This window comes from Condylostylus longicornis, unplaced genomic scaffold (genome assembly GCF_029603195.1).
Source record: "Condylostylus longicornis isolate FDR11 unplaced genomic scaffold, ASM2960319v2 ptg000010l, whole genome shotgun sequence".
NCBI lineage: Eukaryota > Metazoa > Arthropoda > Insecta > Diptera > Dolichopodidae > Condylostylus > Condylostylus longicornis.
Genome location: NW_026577979.1, coordinates 11802536 through 11822465, shown reverse-complemented (window position 1 = coordinate 11822465; position 19930 = coordinate 11802536). Strand labels below are relative to the sequence as shown.

General features: G+C 26.1%; 1 long non-coding RNA gene across 1 annotated transcript in view; it reads left to right on the top strand.

Moving 5' to 3' along the window:
* Window positions 1–19930, top strand: part of LOC129619084 (uncharacterized) — a 116166-nt gene that overhangs the window by 49067 nt on the left and 47169 nt on the right. Inside the window, exon 3 of the long non-coding RNA XR_008697841.1 lies at window positions 8886–9398. This is a non-coding gene — a long non-coding RNA (uncharacterized LOC129619084). The remainder of the gene's footprint in view (window positions 1–8885; window positions 9399–19930) is intronic.

The window sequence follows — 19930 nt, the reverse complement described above, 5'->3', positions numbered from 1 at the left end:
TTCTTTTTTTTTTTTACGTAGAAAGGAACTTTCAATATTGCAGTCTATACAATATTTATTTAAACTTTATCACTGACTTTGTCTCGAATTTGTTAATTACATAATGCAATTTTAGACGACTTATCAATATTTAATTTTTTTCAAATAGTTTTGTTTAAAGTATAATTTTCGTCTATGTGTAGGGTAGTTTTCTGGGAAATATTTTTATTTGATAGAAATTAAAATCTTATTTTATAATTAAATGGAATTTAAAAAAAAAATAAGTTAGATTTTTATTTGAAATGAAATTTAATTTCTAACAAAATTGCAATGAGAATATTGAAGTTACAAATTACATTTTATTGAGAACACGAGCAAATCTATAAGAAAAATATGTTATGAGAGGTGTGATAAGGTAAGTAAATTTGAAAGTGATATGTGAATAAAATCACTGTGGGAAAAGGAAAATATTTCAAGTAAAACAAGCTATTCTACTTAAAGCAAAATTTAATTACAAATTGTAAAGCGGCGTTTAAATTGTGACCAATTTTTGGCAATATTACTCTAATGTTTAACTAATTAAAATGATAGTAAAATATTTTAAATTTTGTCATAAAAAGCAGTAATTTCTTAAAAATTTCTTGAATGAGCACACTTAAGAATTAAAGAAGTCTTAAGTATTTTAGATCAATTTTTCACTATTTTTCATTAGATGACTTTTTACTTTATTTATTTCATATAAAATAAAACATTGCACAGGTTAAGCTATATTTTTCAAACATATCACATTGCTTTCTAATTCTCTTTCACTATTTTGAAAAATTTTGAAAATTCTCTTTGAACTTCATAACTAAGTGAAATGGGGTGTATACAGAAAAATTTTTAAATTAATAAATTCGCAAGTGAGTTTAAATAAAAGTTTTCGACTGAAATCTACTTTTACCGTACAAAATTTTAGTGAATTTTTAATATAAGAGTATTATTAATGCAGGTAAAAAAGTTCTTAAATCAATTTCCATTACGTTAACATTATTAGTGTAATAGGCACTGTACTTATTAATTAAACAACAAACACGTTGTATTAGAAATTCAGGTCTTAAATCAAATTAACTTCTTGTTGCCTAATATTTTGTTTGCTCATAATTTCATTTCTTATAACGGTGCATATCTTCTGATTCACTCTTTATTATAGCAATTCAAGTTAGAACCGATGTACTTCGCTTATCTTACGATTAGATGGCTGTTTTTATGTGTATAACAATATTTGTTAGTTTGCATAATTTTTATTTATTTTATAACAAAATTATGCAAATGTTCTGTTAAACCCACTACATATTTTAACAGAAACTTTAAAAATAAAACATTTTAAGTTTTATCTGGATTTTTTAAGTGTTTTTGTTCCGAAATACAGAAGTACATTTGTTTTGAATCATGTAAAGTTATTTTCTTCATAAATTCTAGGGTTTCTTATATATAGCTGATTATAATAAGGTGCTAATACAATATTTTCTAATAATTTATCACAAAAATATCAGATATATTCTATTTAAATGCTTTGGCAATTTAATTAATATTTTTATTCTTGATTACATTTTTTATTTATTTATTTTATTCTAATATATGGAATACACGTTCCTCATATTATTTCGCAGGGAAGTTAATAAAATACATAACGCCATATAGTTAATTTGGAGTACGTACCGGTTCAGATTTTTTTTTTTATTTACAATCTACTTTTATTTCAATTTTATAATTGAAACAGAATACTTTAAGCAATACTCCCATTATCCTTACTACAAACATCATATTTGCAAATAATATCATAACACACACATACACACCTCAATAATACTTTTTTGTATTTGCAAGAAAAAAGAATAAGGAAAGCAAAAATAATTATTAACTTTATAAAAAAAAAATATATAAAAAATTTTTTCTATCTTACTTTTCCCTTTTACTCCTCTTTCTTCCGCTCATATGGAAATGAAAATGAAAATGAAATTTTGTATATGAAATCCTGGGAAATGCGTTCTTTAAGAATTTTTTCTATAGATTATAAAAATGTTTTCCTATATTTTACTTTTTGTTTCATTTTTTACTTGTTTTTATTCTCATCTACATTGAAAGATATGGAAAAAAAAATTCATTTTCTTATTTATAGAGAAAATTTTATACATTCAATTACAGAAATACAAAAATAAAAATCAAAGAAAAATTTGTAAATAACCGAAAAAACAAAATCAAAACAACAACAGGAAAAAAAAAACTTCAAAGATCTGAGCAGTCTACATTCAAGGACTTTTCAAAGAAGGCCGAAAAAGAGAGAAGATATGCGTTTGTTGCTTTTTATTTTTTTTTCATTTTTGCAATTTTCTTCTTCTTCTTCAAAAAAAATTCATTCATAATTTTTTTTTCTCTTGAAATTATAATTTCTTATCTTTGAATTTACTTACTTGCCAACAACATTTTACAAAAAAAAAAAAAATAAAAACATGAAAGTAAATTTTTATACTAGTTAACAGCACATATTATTTATGTATAAATATATATGTATGAACATATATGAATATAGGAGTCCTTAAAAAAGGACTCCAAAATGATAAGAAGAAAAAATGTTAAAAACAGAATATTTTTTTTTTTTTTCTGTAACAAAAGCGACAAAAGTAAACGTAAAAAAAAAGGATATTTTTATATTGTTTTTGTTTTATTTTTTTTTTTTTAATCCTTCTAAAAATAATTATAACTTTGTATACAATGTGTGTAGCTATAAAAAGAGGCGAATGCACTTGTGTACACTTTTTATTTTCCTTTTTAAGTAATATGCATACAAACACATTTGTATATTTATTTTATATTGCGGCAAACTATAAAAGTCTACCAGATTTATTATAAGTACTCATTTTATATAAATATCTATATGTAAATAATCTACTTATATGTAATAATAACAATAATATAGATATGTAGGTTGATATTTGTAAACATTTAATATAGCCGACAATAACATTACTTAGAACATTACTGAAGTAAAAAGTAACATAAGTATGTATGTATTTTATTCTAAATATGTAATTATATATTGTGTATGTATAGGGGGATATATAGAACAATTACTGGAAGCTTTCGTTTTGGTTTATGAAATTGTATGTATATCTACTTATATATGAAAGTACTTTAATAAAATGTAGACTGTTTTTTTTTTCGTTAATATTATACTTTTCTTAAATATTATTATACACTTATTTGTATGTTGTACATTGATATCAGAGTCAATATAGCGGAATGATTTCACACTTACAGTGTATAGCCTACAGTATAATTAAAATAGAATGAACCTGTGATTATTGTACAAGATATTGCGCACAATGAATGCATCTTGCTTATTAAGATGTTTATAATATTTCACCATTCTTGTGCACAAAATTTTTTAACATTTTGTATGTTTTATTACGAACTCCTATATAATTGAATTAAGATATGTATTTGAATTCTTTCAAGATACCGGTGTAAAATATAATTTTTAACTAAACTATAATGGTAGTATTGGTTTTTACTTATTAACACAAGGTGTTTTGTGAATTTGAACATAAATAACAGAAACGTTGGAACAACAACTTAAACAGCAATATAATGCCTTGCCAATTGACTTCGTAAAACTGCTTTTACAGAAAAAAACATTTAAATATAGTTGAAAGTATAAACAAAATTGTCTAAAGGACTGGACACCAAAATGACATATTAGAGTATTTAGATTCTCCCTTCTTGAATCTACAACCCAGAAAAATTATTACCGACCGTATTGTGTAAACAATAGGTAGGCTATGTGATGGCAACAAATTTTGCATATCGAGTTTTCGGTGGGAACGTACTTCTCCATAGTAGGGAAGTGTAAATAAACTATTTTTAGCAAGCTGTCGATCCGTCGGTCTGTCGGTCTGTCCGTCTGTCGGTCTGTCGGTCTGTCGGTCTGTCGGTCTGTGTGTGCACGCATGTATCTCAAGTTCTGCTGAACCGATTTTGATGAAATTTTATATGTAAGTTTATTTCCACCATGGCACGGATTGATCAACTTTTGGGATATATCAGGCCTCGGGAACTGTACTTTTTAGCGGGCCTTTTTACATCTTTGAACATTTTGAAGAAAGTATTCAACCGATTTACTTGAAATTTCATATATAAGCTTTACTCGACCCTCGACCGTCCAAAAAAATTCCTAACTTTTGGAAGAAATCAGGCATCAGCAACTGGACGTTTACTACGGGCCAAATATAAATTTTTGCGTATATAAAGAGAAATAATCAACCGATTTCATCGAAATTTAATATTTAAATTCTTCGTATTAAAACAATGAACATATAAATTTTTTGGAAAGATCAGGGCTTGAAAACTGTTCTGCGGGCCGACTTTACATTTTTCAACATATCTACGGAACGAATTGATGGAATTTCTTGAAATATTTTATTTGAGCTCTGGTTGTTACCGAAACTAACTGGCGAGCATTTCAGGGAATTCGGGTAGCACAAAGCGAAACTCTTCTAAGAGCCAAATTTACATTTTTCTAGGTATGTTAACTATAAGCTTACTAATGTCCTAAAAATTGGAAAAAAGTATTTAACAGACATTTTTATAATATTTTGTAACACTTTCAGTTAACTAGACAATATACAATGCGGTCGGTTATGTGCTGACCACATCAGATTTTTTTTAAAATTAAATTGAAATTTTAAAAATAATTTTTCTGTCCTTGTACAATTTTCGAATCCTTTTTATGCAAACACACAATTTTACAATTAATCCAAGTAACTCCAAGTATATAAAAAATCCCGAAAAATTTTCGAATCCTTTTTATGCAAACACACAATTTTACAATTAATCCAAGTAACTCCAAGTATATAAAAAATCCCGAAACTAATAAATATTTTTTTAATTCATAAATTCATACATAAATGAATTTCACTGTAACTGTTACATACCTACACATATGAATATACAATTAACATAATGTGTAATACATTTGTGTGCATACAGACAGTAATATGTATATGAATGTATGTGCGTAATTATGTACATATTATTATGGTAGTAGTATAAATATTTCGAGAGGGAATAATAAGTAATATTATTTCGTGTAGGGAATTCTAGGTTTCTTTTCAATTCCATACATGAAAGGTTTTTAGTACATACATATTTTTTTTTTTTTGATGCAAAAAATGTCACGAACGCAATAGATGAATTGAATGAATGAAGTACGTAGGATTATGTGTTATTTATACACTCAGACACAAAAAATACTAAGGAGGAATTCCAACAAAAAAAATATTTTTTATACAAATTTAATGAAAAAAATAGAAAATTCGGTTTTTTCGTTAAGAATTTTTGCAAAAAAAAATTATTAAAAAGTTGCATATATCTAGGCGCTTGGGCGTTTTTGATTAATTTTAACTACTTAAAGATTATGCAGGGTGCTTTATATAAGGTAGCAGATAATTTCAGGGATGATTCTTTGATCAATTTCTAGCCAAAATTATTTGGGTGCTGATAAGCTCGTTTTCAAGCCACACCCTGTTGAAACAAAATGTACTACATTTTTCCTACCTATAAATAAATTATTACAACTTCGGTACCATGTGATATAGAGAGCTTGTTTTACAGGCGATTAATATTTTTGCTTAGTTTTGGTCTTAGAATCAATTTGATTTGAGCCATAGTTTTCGAGATAAAGTTCGTCAAATTCAGAATTTTAGTGTTTTTTTTGGATTTTTTTTTTAAAACTTGAAATTTCTCGAAAATTTGTGTTTTTATTTTTTTATTTTTTTCGATGAACCACAATGAGTTCTAAAAGTTAGTATTTTTCTCTATTTGTCATTAATTTGTCAGTAAAACGTGTTAAATGTTCTTAAAAACGTGCGAAAAATGCATATTTCATGCGTGTCATACAAACATAACATTCGCAATTTTTAGTTAAGTATGTATAATAAGAAATTTGCACCCCAAACGGCCCCCCCCCCCCTCGTACAATATATGTTGATCAAAGGATCATCCGTGAAATTATTTGTCACCTTATGCGAAACACCCTCTATAATATTATTTTTGACACATTTTTCTTTCATTTTTGACTTTAATATCAAAAACTGTCTCGCCGTTTAGTAACTTAATTACATTAGAAGAAATAGTTCTTTCAATAGACAGTAGATAAAGTTTTAATTTAATTCAGTAAAGACAAAAACATTTAGGTTGAATCATTTTTCAAATTAAATTAAATTTTTAATTTCTGTTTTTTTTTTTTGTATTGGAGTGTAGTCACATCGTTGTATTAACCAGACATTTTAAATAAATATAAGTCTAAGGTTATCCTTTTGGATTTACGTATATTTGATTTGAAGTTAAAAAGGATAAAAGAGGAACGATGAATGAATATAGTAAAAAGAAGAACAAAAAAAGAAAAGAAATAGAAAAAATAGGGAACAAAAACGAATATAGAAAAAGCACTTAATAAAAATGAAAGCTATAAACAAAGTCATTTCATGTCATTTACTTGCTTTTTACTTCAGTAAAAACAAAAAACAAACACAAGAAAAATTTTAGCGAAATTCAATAAAAATGTTGATTTTTTCCTATCATTAAAATGTGCGTATATGTGCATAGTGTACATGCATACAGACTTAATAACTTTAATTAAAATAGATAAAAGAAATTTTTTATTTTATGATTATACTTTATATTGTGATCGATTTTATTTAAACTTATTATTCAAATTTTAATTATATAATTTCATTCAGTTGTATGAAAATTGTACAATTCGCAATAATTCTATTATAACAAGCTGATGATAATAATATTAATTTAATGATTTATCAGCTATGATAATACTAAAAGAAAAATTCCAAGTGAACATTTTGACTACAATTTCATTTCAAAATTAATTTTTGTGGTTGCAAGCAAAAACTATTGCCAAATCTAATCCAATACTGTTAAATTTGAATCTTGAGAACTTTATTAAAAATCCAAACATCCTAAAGTTAGTTTGTATTCTGTTAGAGTTTCGATAATTTACCTCAATTAATTCTTAAATGAAAACTACAAGAAGTCCTAACCAATGGAAACTTCTTCATACGACTGCAAAACAGATGGATGACATATAATCAAAGGAACGATTCAAAACAGAAAAATTTTATTAAAAAATTTTTTCAACTCGAATTTATTGCTTTATACTATATTCTATATGATTACCTAGTATTGTTCACATATGAGATGCTTCAATCATAAGGACATAGTATGTAAACGGGTATTGTGCCTAGCACAATACCAGGTATTGTACACAACACAATACTAGCACAACGTGTAATTGCTTAAACTAATTATTACTTTTTTAAGAATAACAATTGGCAGCTTCTTTATGCAACTGCAGAACAGATGGTTGACGTAGTCAAAGAAGTCCAACTATTTTTCCTTTAGTAGGTATTTAATTTTAATCAAAATTTTCCCTCATACCACCGACTTTAAAAATGAACACAATCAAAAATACTTCGCCACTGGTTAAAAAAAACTTTAAAATTAATTAAAGCATTTTTTATTGGTGCAAGTAAATTTTTTTTTAATAAGTAATAAAAATAAAAAAAAAAATATTTAACATAAAAATAATTTGTCATAATATCAAATTTAACAAATGTTATAAAATGTCAAAAAATGTGTCGCACACTAATGTTTCAAAAATTACGAATTTCGAAAATAAACGCAACAATTTTCTTTGAATTTCAATATGTGGTGGCCATTTAACATTGTGTAGGCAAGTAATTTTCAGATCTAATTACGGCAAAAAAAAAAAAACAGAAATATTTTTTTTTATTGCTTATGCATTATTTTAAATTCCAATAAAATATTTTTGTTAATAAAGTAAAAAAAAAAACTGAACACGACAATCAAAAAAACTGAAATAAAAAAAATGCATTAAAGCACAAGTAGTATAAAAAAATTTTTTTTTTCCTTATAAATTTTCCAAATAAAAAACTAAAATTTGATACAAAAGTAATTTAAATGAAAATGAAACGATTAAAATTTAACACTTCTAATAAAAAGAAAAAGAAAATAACAAAAACATCAAATAAAAAACAAAATTCTTGGAAATTTAATCGCTTATTTTTTTTTTTCATATGTGTACCGGGTGGTCCATAACATATTGATTCATTTAGGATTTCGGCAAAAATAAAATGCCACTAAATTTTAAGAATTCATAGTTTCATGGTTCGATTGTAAGATTCATATAAATAGACACAAAAAGTACAGTTAGGAATTCGATAAGAACCAAAAGAAGGTAGATACGAGAAAGTTAACTGATAGAGTTGCAAACTTGAAATGGGAAAAACATTGATTCCAAAAAATTATAGTAATTTAAGAGCGAAAGTAGAATATATAAGTTAGAAATTTAAGTGTGTAAAGAAAATTTTTTTTTGTAATTTTTTTTTAACCTTGATAAGCGAACATTTTATTTTGCCATATATTTTTGCATAACTATCATCTCTTCCAAAAAATATTTAAAAAATATCCTTAAGATTACTTACACCCAATAGCTAAAATATTCCATCAAAAATTTTAAATTATAAAAATTGTGTCCAATTGTATGGAAGCGATAACTTAAGAGGGTAGTTTTAATTACAATTGTACACATCCTTAACATTTTTATGTAAGGACAAAATTCTATTCTATTTATGCAATTGTATATTCCATTCTGTCACGTACAACGCAATAACTTATGGGAAAACACGAATTTCTTTTTATTATACAGGAACACTGTGTACTCCATTTTATTTACAATTTTAGTTTTAACTGCAATGTTTGAATAATAATAAATTCAAAACAAAAAATATTTGTGCATTTTTAATAATTGAATTTTTTTTTTTTCATTTCAGAAATCATTGTTTGGATTTTTTTTGTTGTTTCTTATTTTATAAAACGAAGTGGATTCAATTAGAGCAAAAACGGTTTCGAAATTACATGACGAAAAATTTTTTTTAATTAACAAAAACAAGAAAACAAACTTTAAGGATTAATCATTAATAAAAAATTAATAAGAAAATAAAGGAAAATTAAAAAAAAAAAAAAATTTACCACTACTGCTATTACGATAATAACAAGAAAAACATATTGTTCAAATCTAATAATTTAGAAAAACAAAAATTAGAAAAATATTTTAAAAATAACAGCAAACACGAAAACAAAAACGCCTTTTAAATCATTAATACAGAACGGAATCGGAAAAACATTAAGAAAAAATCAAATAAAGTCAAAATCATAATTAAATTTTGTATTTAAAGCCGTGCTTTCTCCATTTTAAGTGGATCTTGGCATCACGGCCAAACAAAACATTTATCTTATGGATTGCTGGACGGGTAACGCCCGACTGGCGAGTGTTTTAGTTTAAGGTAAGTTTAAATTTTTATTAAGAATTTTACATATTATAAACAATATATTGTTTACACATATACAAAATTAACAATAAAGACTTAAAAGTTTTAATTTAGAAAATCAAATTTAAAAATTTTATTGAAATTATACCGACTTAAGACATGCTTAGATGGTCACTTTATATTTTTCTCACATGGTATCTGAATCATGTATAATAAATACTTAGGCGAAATTTTATTTCATTGTAAAAAATATCGTTTTCATTTTGCTTCGGGAATCGGCTGACTTGTTCTGAGATTTTTGTGAATTTTGGAAGGCTATTGAATAATAGCGAACAGCAGCTTGCAATTTTGTATTATAGGCTTTAAAATTCACAATTGAATTTTTGAATATCAGAAATTCTTTCACTAGTATAGTTAGAAAAATTATTGGCATTAATGAAATTTCGTTAACAGTCATTCAAGCAGAACTTACATTATATTCTTATACACATATCTGCAGTAATTCCTTTCTAATGTAAAATGTTTTTTTAATTATCATAATAAATACATAATAATTATTAAATAATCATAATAATTAACATATATTATACTTAAAAACAAAATTACAAATTAAATGTTAAAATATCCAAAGGGATTTTAGTACAGATTTTTTAGTACAAATTTAGGAAGTACAGAATTTATTCTATAAGACGAAATTAATCGAAGTGTATAGCGGGCATTTGCTGTACAACTGGCGAAAATTAGACATAACATAAAAATATAACATTCCAGTGCACTTATATGTTACAAAACTACTCTAACTTTCTCCACTATCAAGCATAATACATAGAACAACTAAGTATAAAAGTAAGTAATATCGAATTAAATCGCAATTTCTTAAGGAACGTCAATCTTAAGAAGGTGAATGAAATTTGGTATTCCCAATTTCAATAGTGTGAAAGCTGTAATTATTAACTTAAATTAACAAAACAATTTCTCACTTCCAATCTTTTCAAAATATTTGTTTTACATTTTCCTCAATTTTTATTATTCTATATTAAACCTTAGATGACGTCAATATTTTAAAACAACCCGGATAGAAATAATCAATTATTTTTAATTAATTAAAATTAATTTTCTCAACACACAATAATTATTTTTTTTTGTGGTTTTTTTTTTATTTTTATTAATTTTTAGTATTGTTCTCTTGAATTAATTTTAATTAAAATTCAATAATATATTTTTAATGAGAATGAAAAACGTAAAACATAATATTTATGGCTCTCACATGTGTATGAATGAATGAAATATTCACCATACGTAATGCCGCTACAAACTCTCTCATAATATTTAAGTTTTTATTCTTAAGTAATTGAGGATTATATAATATTTGGGAGTATTAATTGTCTGTGTAGATATAATGTACGCTACTATTATTGAATATTGGTAGTCATACATATAGCATTAATTACACGATACCAAGTAATAATAAATTATTAAGGTTATTTGGTATTTTCTAATAATATTAATGATATCTTGATAGAATTATAAACACACTTGCCTTTATTTTAAGATTTTCCATGAAAATCTTTGAAAATTCCTGGAAAAAATTTTAGCACTAGATATGATAATTTATTTTATTTTATTATTATTTAAGACTGCTTAGTTAGTTTTCACAATGTAGTTATTCGTCATAACTCATAAGATTCATAAAAGTGGCATTGTTAGTAGCATAATATGTCAACAGGTCAACGACAATAGGCACTGTTATTAGCACGTTATGTCAACAGGTCAATGACAATGTGTCAACATAAACAAATCAATAATACAGAACACATATTGTAAGTTAGGATACCCTCATATCATAGTGACACTTTTTGGAATACTAGTAATGTTATTTTAATAATAAAATCCCAAAATTTTGTCACCTAATTATTCACATAAAACTTAAAATTGTATTAGAATTAAAATTTAACTTTTTCTTGTTCAAAAGCAAATGCATTTTAAAAATAAATTTGCCGAATTGTTTAAATCCAAATTTCGAACCAGAAGAATTGAATAGAATAGAATGTTTTTAATACAAAGGGAATGAGTAGTGTCCACAACTTCTGTTTTAATCATCTGTTTCATAAATTTGTTCTGTATTTCTGTATTGCTGGGAAACGTTCAGTTCAAACAATTTCTCACTTTCAATCTTTTACTTCTTATTTTACTATGTCCTCTGTTTTAATACCTTGCTTTGATTATCCGAAAGAGCTCGCTGCCGATGACAAGAAAATTTTATGAATAAAAATTATTTGAATCAGGAATTGTACATTTAGAATGTATGTGAAAAAGCAAGATTTTGTCGTTGCTTCAAAAAGCCCCCCTAAGTCTTCTTTTTTTTAACACTAAAGTCTGTGATTTTTGGCTCGATATACCATTGTTAAAGCGAAATATTCGTTGAAATTAATATTAATATTTTAAAAATATGAAAATCTAAATATGCTTAATAGGTCGTGCAAAAAAAATTTATCAAAATGTAAAGAAATATTTATGACGTCACGAATTATTTATGACCGAATTATATGACCGTACATTTTGAATTTCCGTTTTACAACACTGAACTTGCGTCAATATTGTTTAAAAAAACACAACCATGAAAAATTTAAAAGTTATTAAACCATACTTGAAAATTTTCCAAAAAAAGAACAAAAAACACACACACTCACAACCATTTTAAAAAAAATTGTATTCAATGAGAAATGCAAGTTCAACGTAACTTAAATATTGTTGTCTAAGGTCTTGTATCTGAAAAAAAATCTCAACAGATTTTTCTTTAAAATTTCTTTTCGACACTCTTCGTAACTGTTTTCCATTCATTTTAAATTTTTTCCAAAATTTTCAGTGTTTCGTTTTTAGTTTTTTTTTTCCTTTCATTCTTTTCTTTTTTCATACAATAAATTATAATTATTGATCTCATTTAGGCTACTTTTACCACCAAAAACCAATTTAATATTTTCGTTTCACTCCTTTGTTTTTTATTCATTAAATTTTTTTTCATCACTTCAAACTTCATTTATAACATAAAATCACATTCAATGTAATATTTATGAAAAAAAAAAATGTTTTTAATGAATATTTAGTGAATGCCCTAGAGGTCTTGATAGTGACCAACACCAATTCTTAACAATTTAAAATTCTTAAAACGACTTCATTTAAAAATCCATAAATTTCTGAGGAACCTATATAAAAGGTATGTATGTATGTGATTTTATTATGCCATCCAAATGCATGCATGATGCGATTATACTGTATTTGTTTGTGTTTTTAGATAACATATTGAGAAAGTGCAGGACTTTTAAACATAAGCAAACCCAATTGTGTTATATTCGTATATTCATATTATACATACATTATGTATTTGGTTATGTAAGTGCAATAAATTCCCAACAGTTTAACCTGGCTTGGTCTTTTAAATTATATTAAGAAAAGGAACTCAAAAGAATAAGGAACAAAAAAAAAATTCAACAATCAATGTCATCAATTATATTTTTTTAAGATCAGTGGTGAAACTGATGAATGGTTGGCGATAATTTGTTTGAATAATTTTTAATCAATTCGTTATTTACGTAAAATTAAATTAAGTAACGATTTGGGCACTTCAAATAAGACATTTAGATTTGTTGCAGTATTTTTTAGGCAGAAACTGTAAATAAACAGATAAAAAATCCTGTGTTTAAATTAAAAAAGATCTTATCTTATTCGAAACGGTAACGACAACGCTATTTTAAAATTGATAATACTTTTTTGCTGGAAAATAAGCCCAAATCCTCAATATGTTACAATAGCGTTTCTAAAGCGCAAGCCAAATATAATAATTTTTTAAAATTTTTTAAATGTTGCAAGAACAAATAAAAATTTTTGTGATAAATTTTTTAACTTCAAAAATAAAAATTCGGCTCAAAACAAACAAAGGATGTAGATACCAGAGGTTCGATTACTTTAAATAATTTTTCAAAATAACAATTATACTATTTTTTTTAACCATTATGGGTATAGTGGGCTTACCTATATAACTTAACATTCTGAGACAGTTTCTTACACTATACTTTTAACTCGTTGAAATCTTCTCCAAATTTTGCATCTAAATTTTTTTTTATGAATTAAGTTTCAAAATATTATTTCAAATTTATTATTTTTACTTCGGAAGATGAACAGTTTAGTTTATGTACGTACATACAATGAAAAGTGTAGCTTGTTCTTACTTATTTTTTTGCCGTATATTGTCTGAAAAAATTTTTATTCGCGAGCATTTTTAATTTCATTGGAAAAAGGCTTTTAAAATAGAGGGTCGTCATTGCGATATTCCTAAAAATAAATTCAGTAAATCCTAATCAAGACTTACTTCAACAAAGTAGACAGAATATAAGTATGTATTCAATATATGCAGGTATATAGTGAACGAATGAAGAAAATAATCAGGAGAAATAACCCAATAATTATTATGAAGCGAACGGTGAACACTACTGTTGTAAGCAAGCAGAAATAACCACACAAGGAAAGACAAGAATAAATTGATAAAAAATAATTGTGGCTCAGAACTCAAAGTTAAATCACGTAAACAAGATCAACGAATACCACCAGCTTTATAGCGAGTCCTCGTTTTTTTTTTTTGTTTTTGGTATTCAACATTTTTGTTTTTTCATTTTTTTTTTTTTTAATATTTTGGTTTTTGTTGCGCATTGATTACGTAATTTTTATGACCAATATTGCTTGTATTGCACAATTTATAAGAATTTTCGTTGTTTTTTCATTTTTTATTTTTAAAATTTTATTTTTGTTTTTTTTTTTAAGATGAATCTGACTTTTATTTTTTTATTATCTTGAAAAATTTTATTTTGTTTTTGCTCTTTAGTATAAAAAAAGGCATGTTTTTTTAAATTGTTGTTGCTAATATTCAGCGAGTGTATGGTTTTCTTCTTGTTAGCGATTCTGATTCACAATAATTTAATAATAATTTTGTATAATATGTGCATGTGTTTGTGTACATTCTTTTGAATGTATAAATATAGTATATGCTATACTGCGTTTCAGACCGTGTATTGTTGAACCTAAAATTTTTGTTGTTGCCGTCGTCCACTGTTTTATAATAAAAGTGATTTCAAATATCTGAAAAATTTCAAAAGTTTTTAACTTTGACTTATTATTTTATTTTATTTATTTTTTTATTTCTTGTTAGATAATTTAATTTTGTTTTATATAATATTCACACAGGTATATATATAGGGTTTAAAGGTATTTATAGGTTTGTTAGTAAAAGCATTATTTATTCCGAATTTAAGAAGAGAAAAAATCTATATAAATTTGGAAAAACATAAATGAGACAAATTGGTCGGATAATAGAAATTCATGCTGTGCATTTAATATTATTGTTTGATTAAAAAAATTTATATATAAATATACATACATAATAATATGTGTATACATACATGGATGTGTGTATGCATTTGGAAAGAAATTTTTCCTATTAATTTAGGTGTGACTTCCCTTTTATATTGTGTCTCTTAAAATAAAAATTACAAAAACTCTTAAACAAACCTTTAAACTAATTATCTAAATATTCAGAGAATAGCGTATTCTCTGATAAGATATGAAACTTGGTAATAAATTTGAAAAATGCAAATCTCGCTGGAACCTTCACTGCCACGACATTTTTAATCCTTTTTTGAATTTTAGAATCAGAACTTAAAAAATTGTTTTGGCAGATACTTCCACCTTTCAAAGAGCTATTCGAAAATCGTCTCGTCAGTCATTCTTGGAATATTTTTTTGTTAAATTGAGACTCTGATGGTTGAATGGGGTTTTTCTGAAATTTAGACACCTATTAATATGGTACTTATACTTTTTTTTATATGCTAAAAATCGTCGCGATAGTGGAAATCGTTTTAATAACTCTTTATTGCCATTGCTGACAGTAACGTATTAACTAACGTGGCAGTGAGAGTGTTACGCAAAATTTTCTAAAATGTGCTGTTAAACCCTTTTTTTTTAAATGTTAGTTTTTACAAAACTAAAATGTTGTCACAAAGAGCTTGATCGAAAATATTAATCTGATATACTTTCGATTCTTAATGTCACAAAATGTCATATACGAGCAAAACTATAATTTCTGATATAATATGCAAATTTTGACAATTAATTAACAATATTAAATTTTATAAATTAAAAATTTTTTTTGTTCAATATCAAGTTTGAATCTTAAATTGCAGTCATTAATCAAACTGAAGAGTGAAAGTAAATATTTTACGAAAGTTTTAAAGTTTTAATTAATTTTTCTATGGAATACAACAAAAAACAATGATTTATTTCAACAGACACACGTCATACATACACAAAAATACTATAAATCCCAATAAAAGTGAGGCCAATGACACTTTTACTTAAAGATTAATTGTTTTATGTCAAAAGAAAAAAAATCTTATATGACAAAAAGTACGTTTCTTATGCAAATAAAAAGAAAATCTAAAGTAAAATTTATGAATTTCAATAAAATACAAAAAGTGTACCTCCAACAAATATGCATTTTCTAAAATCTATGCATAATATTACTAAAATTTGAAATTGGAGTAAAGAAGATAATTATAACATCGCGGAAATGGTAAATTTAAAAATATTGCTCCTATAACTTTAATATTTAAGATTTCACCAGATACCACGTGATTAAAAAGGAATAAATTCTTGTCGAATTGTCACTGCACCAAAAATATTTCACTAAAACCAAAAATTAAGCAATAAAAATTGCAATAAAACTTCATACTCGGAATATTATTTTCAATTCAAGTTCGCTAGATTTAAATCTGTATTCTATTCAAATCTACGACTTATCAATTTTGAGCTCTTAAAATTCCTATAAAATTCTTAAAAGTGCAGAATTTTGTAATTTTTCAACCAGACTTATCACATTAAACAGTGAAAATATAATATTACGAGTATATTGATTGTGTATTGGCCATGGCATTATTCATAAATACCTTTAATGAATTGGTAAACCCAATCAACGTATCGCGGATAAAGTCAACTTTAAAATAGTTTCTCTATTAAAGAATTCGTTAAACACATTTTAAAAATTAAAGAAAATTTTCAAGCAGTCAAAGCAAATTTCATTATTTGGCGAAGCATTTCTTCACTGCAATATAAACGGTCAAATTCGAGCCAAGTATTTGTACATATCTCTAATTTACAATTTTTCTTATGCATAGTTAAAAATTAACAATAATTAAATTACCCTTGAAAATGACGTTATAATGAGAATTTGCAAAAACCTACGACTGTTGTACTGTAAGGTGCAAAACAGAATGACAAAACAAAGACTTTTATTCCAAAATTTTTACATTTGTGCAATTGCTTTTTATTTTACATTTTATTTTCTCTTCATTAACACGATTTTTAACAAAATTTTAGCATTTAATAACTGTAATAATCAAAAATCACATCGTATCGCAAATTTGATAAAGAACTCGAACTAACACCGCCACTACAACAGCATACAACTCTTTTATGGCTAAATCTATTTTAGAATTTCGATATAGAAACTAAGGCATAAAATTTTATAAAAATGTTAGCGTTTACTACGAGACATGGAACAAAAGACATGGAAAAATTAATATTATAAATAAAAAAAATCTGATGTGGTCAGCACATAACCGACCTCAATGTGTATTGTCTAGTTAAGTGAAAGTGTTACAGAATATTATAAAAATGTCTGTTAAATACTTCTTTCCAATTTTTAGGACATTGGTAAGCTTATAGTTAACATACCTAGAAAAATGTAAATTTGGCTCTTAGTAGAGTTTCGCTTTGTGCTACCCGAATTCCCTGAAATGCGCGCCAGTTAGTTTCGGTAACAACCAGAACTCAAATATCAAATTTCAAGGAATTCCATCAATTCGTTCCGTAGATATGGTGAAAAATGTAAAATCGGCCCGCAGATCAGTTTTCGAGCCCTGATCTTTCCAAAAAATTTACATGTTCATTGTTTTAATACAAGGAATTCAAATATTAAATTTCAATGAAATCGGTTGATTATTTCTCTTTATATACACAAAAATGTATATTTGGCCCGTAGTAAACGTCCAGTTGCCGATGCCTGATTTGTTCCAAAAGCTAGGAATTTTCACGGACGGTCAAACAAAGCTCATATATGAAATTTCAAGTAAATCGGTTAAATATTTTCTTCAAAATGGTGAAAAATGTAAAATCGGCCCGCAAATCAGTTTTCGAGCCCTGATCTTTCCAAAAAATTTATATGTTCATAGTTTTCATACGAGGAATTTATATATTAAATTTCAATTAAATCGGTTGATTATTTCTCTTTATATACACAAAAATGTATATTTGGCCCGTAGTAAACGTCCAGTTGCTGACGCCTGATTTCTTCCAAAAATTAGGAGGTTTCATCGCCGGTAGAGCAAAACTTATATATGAAATTTCAAGTAAATCGGTTGAATATGTTCTTCAATATGCTCAAAAATGTAAAACAGGCCCGCTAAAAAGTGCAGTTCCCGAGGCCTGATATATACCAAAAGTTGATCGATCCGTGCCATGGTGGAAATAAACTTGCATATAAAATTTCATCAAAATCGGTTCAGCCGAACTTGAGATACACGCGTGCACACACAGACCGACAGACGGACAGACCGACAGACCGACAGACCGACAGACCGACAGACCGACAGGTTGCTAAAAATAGTTTATTTACACTTCCCTACTATGGAGAAGTACGTTCCCACCGAAAACTCGATATGCAAAATTTGTTGCCATCACATAACCTACCTATTGTTTACACAATACGGTCGGTAATACCTATTGTTTACACAATACGGTCGGTAAAAAATTCTAAGTAAACGCATTTTGCATTTCTAATAAGATTTGAAATCAAAACAAAAAGCTTTTCTTTCTTTTTAATTTTTCTTGTCACGCATGGATACTCAAGATACATAACTGATTCTTTATAACAGCCAATCGACTTTCTAAATGATTAGCAACTGAAGAAAATTAAAATATTTTTAAGCTTAATTTTAGCTCTAAAAACTATAAATGTACAGAGATATATATTTAGAAATCTTTGAAGCAATCATTAATAAACGATCTACATACATGCATATAAAATATGTAGCAACATTTGTTAAGTTATTTTGCATTAATAATGTGAAATGGAGAGGGGAAGCTATTTAATTTATGTTTTTAAATAAATTTATTACTTCGAAAGTCATACAAATGTTGATTTCGAATAAGACGCAATTGTATGAGTTCTAAAAGACTTTATACATGCCTAAAATCGCTTATTTTTCCAAAAACTAAACTTAATAATTTAATTGAAAATCTAAGAAATGAATCTAATTGGAATAAATTTAAGTTCTAGTCAGAAAACGTGCTTTAAAGGTACTTTACTAGAAAATTTGAAATAATGTGCCAGATAATTTTATGTTATTAGAATTTTTTTTATTGAATAATAATTATGTAAACTGGATTTGAGTGGTTAAAGCAAATATTTTTAATATAAACTTCGACAACAGATTAATTACAATTAAATTTCTGCATTAGCAAATAAATCACAATAAATATTATTAAAATATATCAACTCCTAGCTGAATGTGTTACGGAACAATTTCATTCATACATACATATAATGGCCTCATATCTATCCTTTTGAGTGCACACATGCTCCACTCTTGTCCAGCAATATTTTGAAAATGTGATCCTTTGTAAATATTATCTAATTAGTTTACTTTCAACCCTCAAGAGCAAATGCAAAAAATTCAAGAATATAAGAGACTGTAAGTGTTTTTATTACACAGAAGGACAAAATTAAGGACAAGAGACAAAAGTGGTACATGTGTGCACTTAACGTCCCTAAAAAATAAGTGTGCACTCAAGAGGTTAGGTATAGATGGTTTAGTAGCATGCCTCTTATTAATTGTCTTTAATGTGAAATATAATTTTTCCAATTGAATGAATAAAAATCTCATAAATATTGTACTCGTCTACATATGCATAAGTCTAGATATTATTATAGGTATGCATTCTACATACCTGTTCCATAACAGTAGGATTTCAAAGCTTAAAAAATAAAAAAAATAAAAACGAAATTTTCTGTTGTTTTTTGTATTAAATCAAGTTCTGCGGCTAATCAGTAGAATAAAAAAAAATTAACTGAAATAAACAAAAAAAAAAACATAATTTTAATAGACACCGAACTGCTGCGCCGCACCATACTATTCTTGCGTTCATATTGTAGCCAAATTCAAATGTGAGGCGCATTAATTGCTCATTTTGGTTTAGTAAAAATTCTTTTATTGCCATTATGGTTTTTTGTTTTGTTCTTTTATAAATATTTGACGATAAAAAAAAATTAAGAATAAATTCGGCAAAAAAAAAACAAATCGCTTTTTTTTTTTTGAAAAGTGAATACTCGTATGTCAAAAATGATTACCTTGGCCTTGGCCTTGAAATTTCAAGATTTTTTTTTAATTTTTTTTTATTTCTTGTTTTTTTTTCTCAATTTGAAAAATTGAATTTTTACCTAC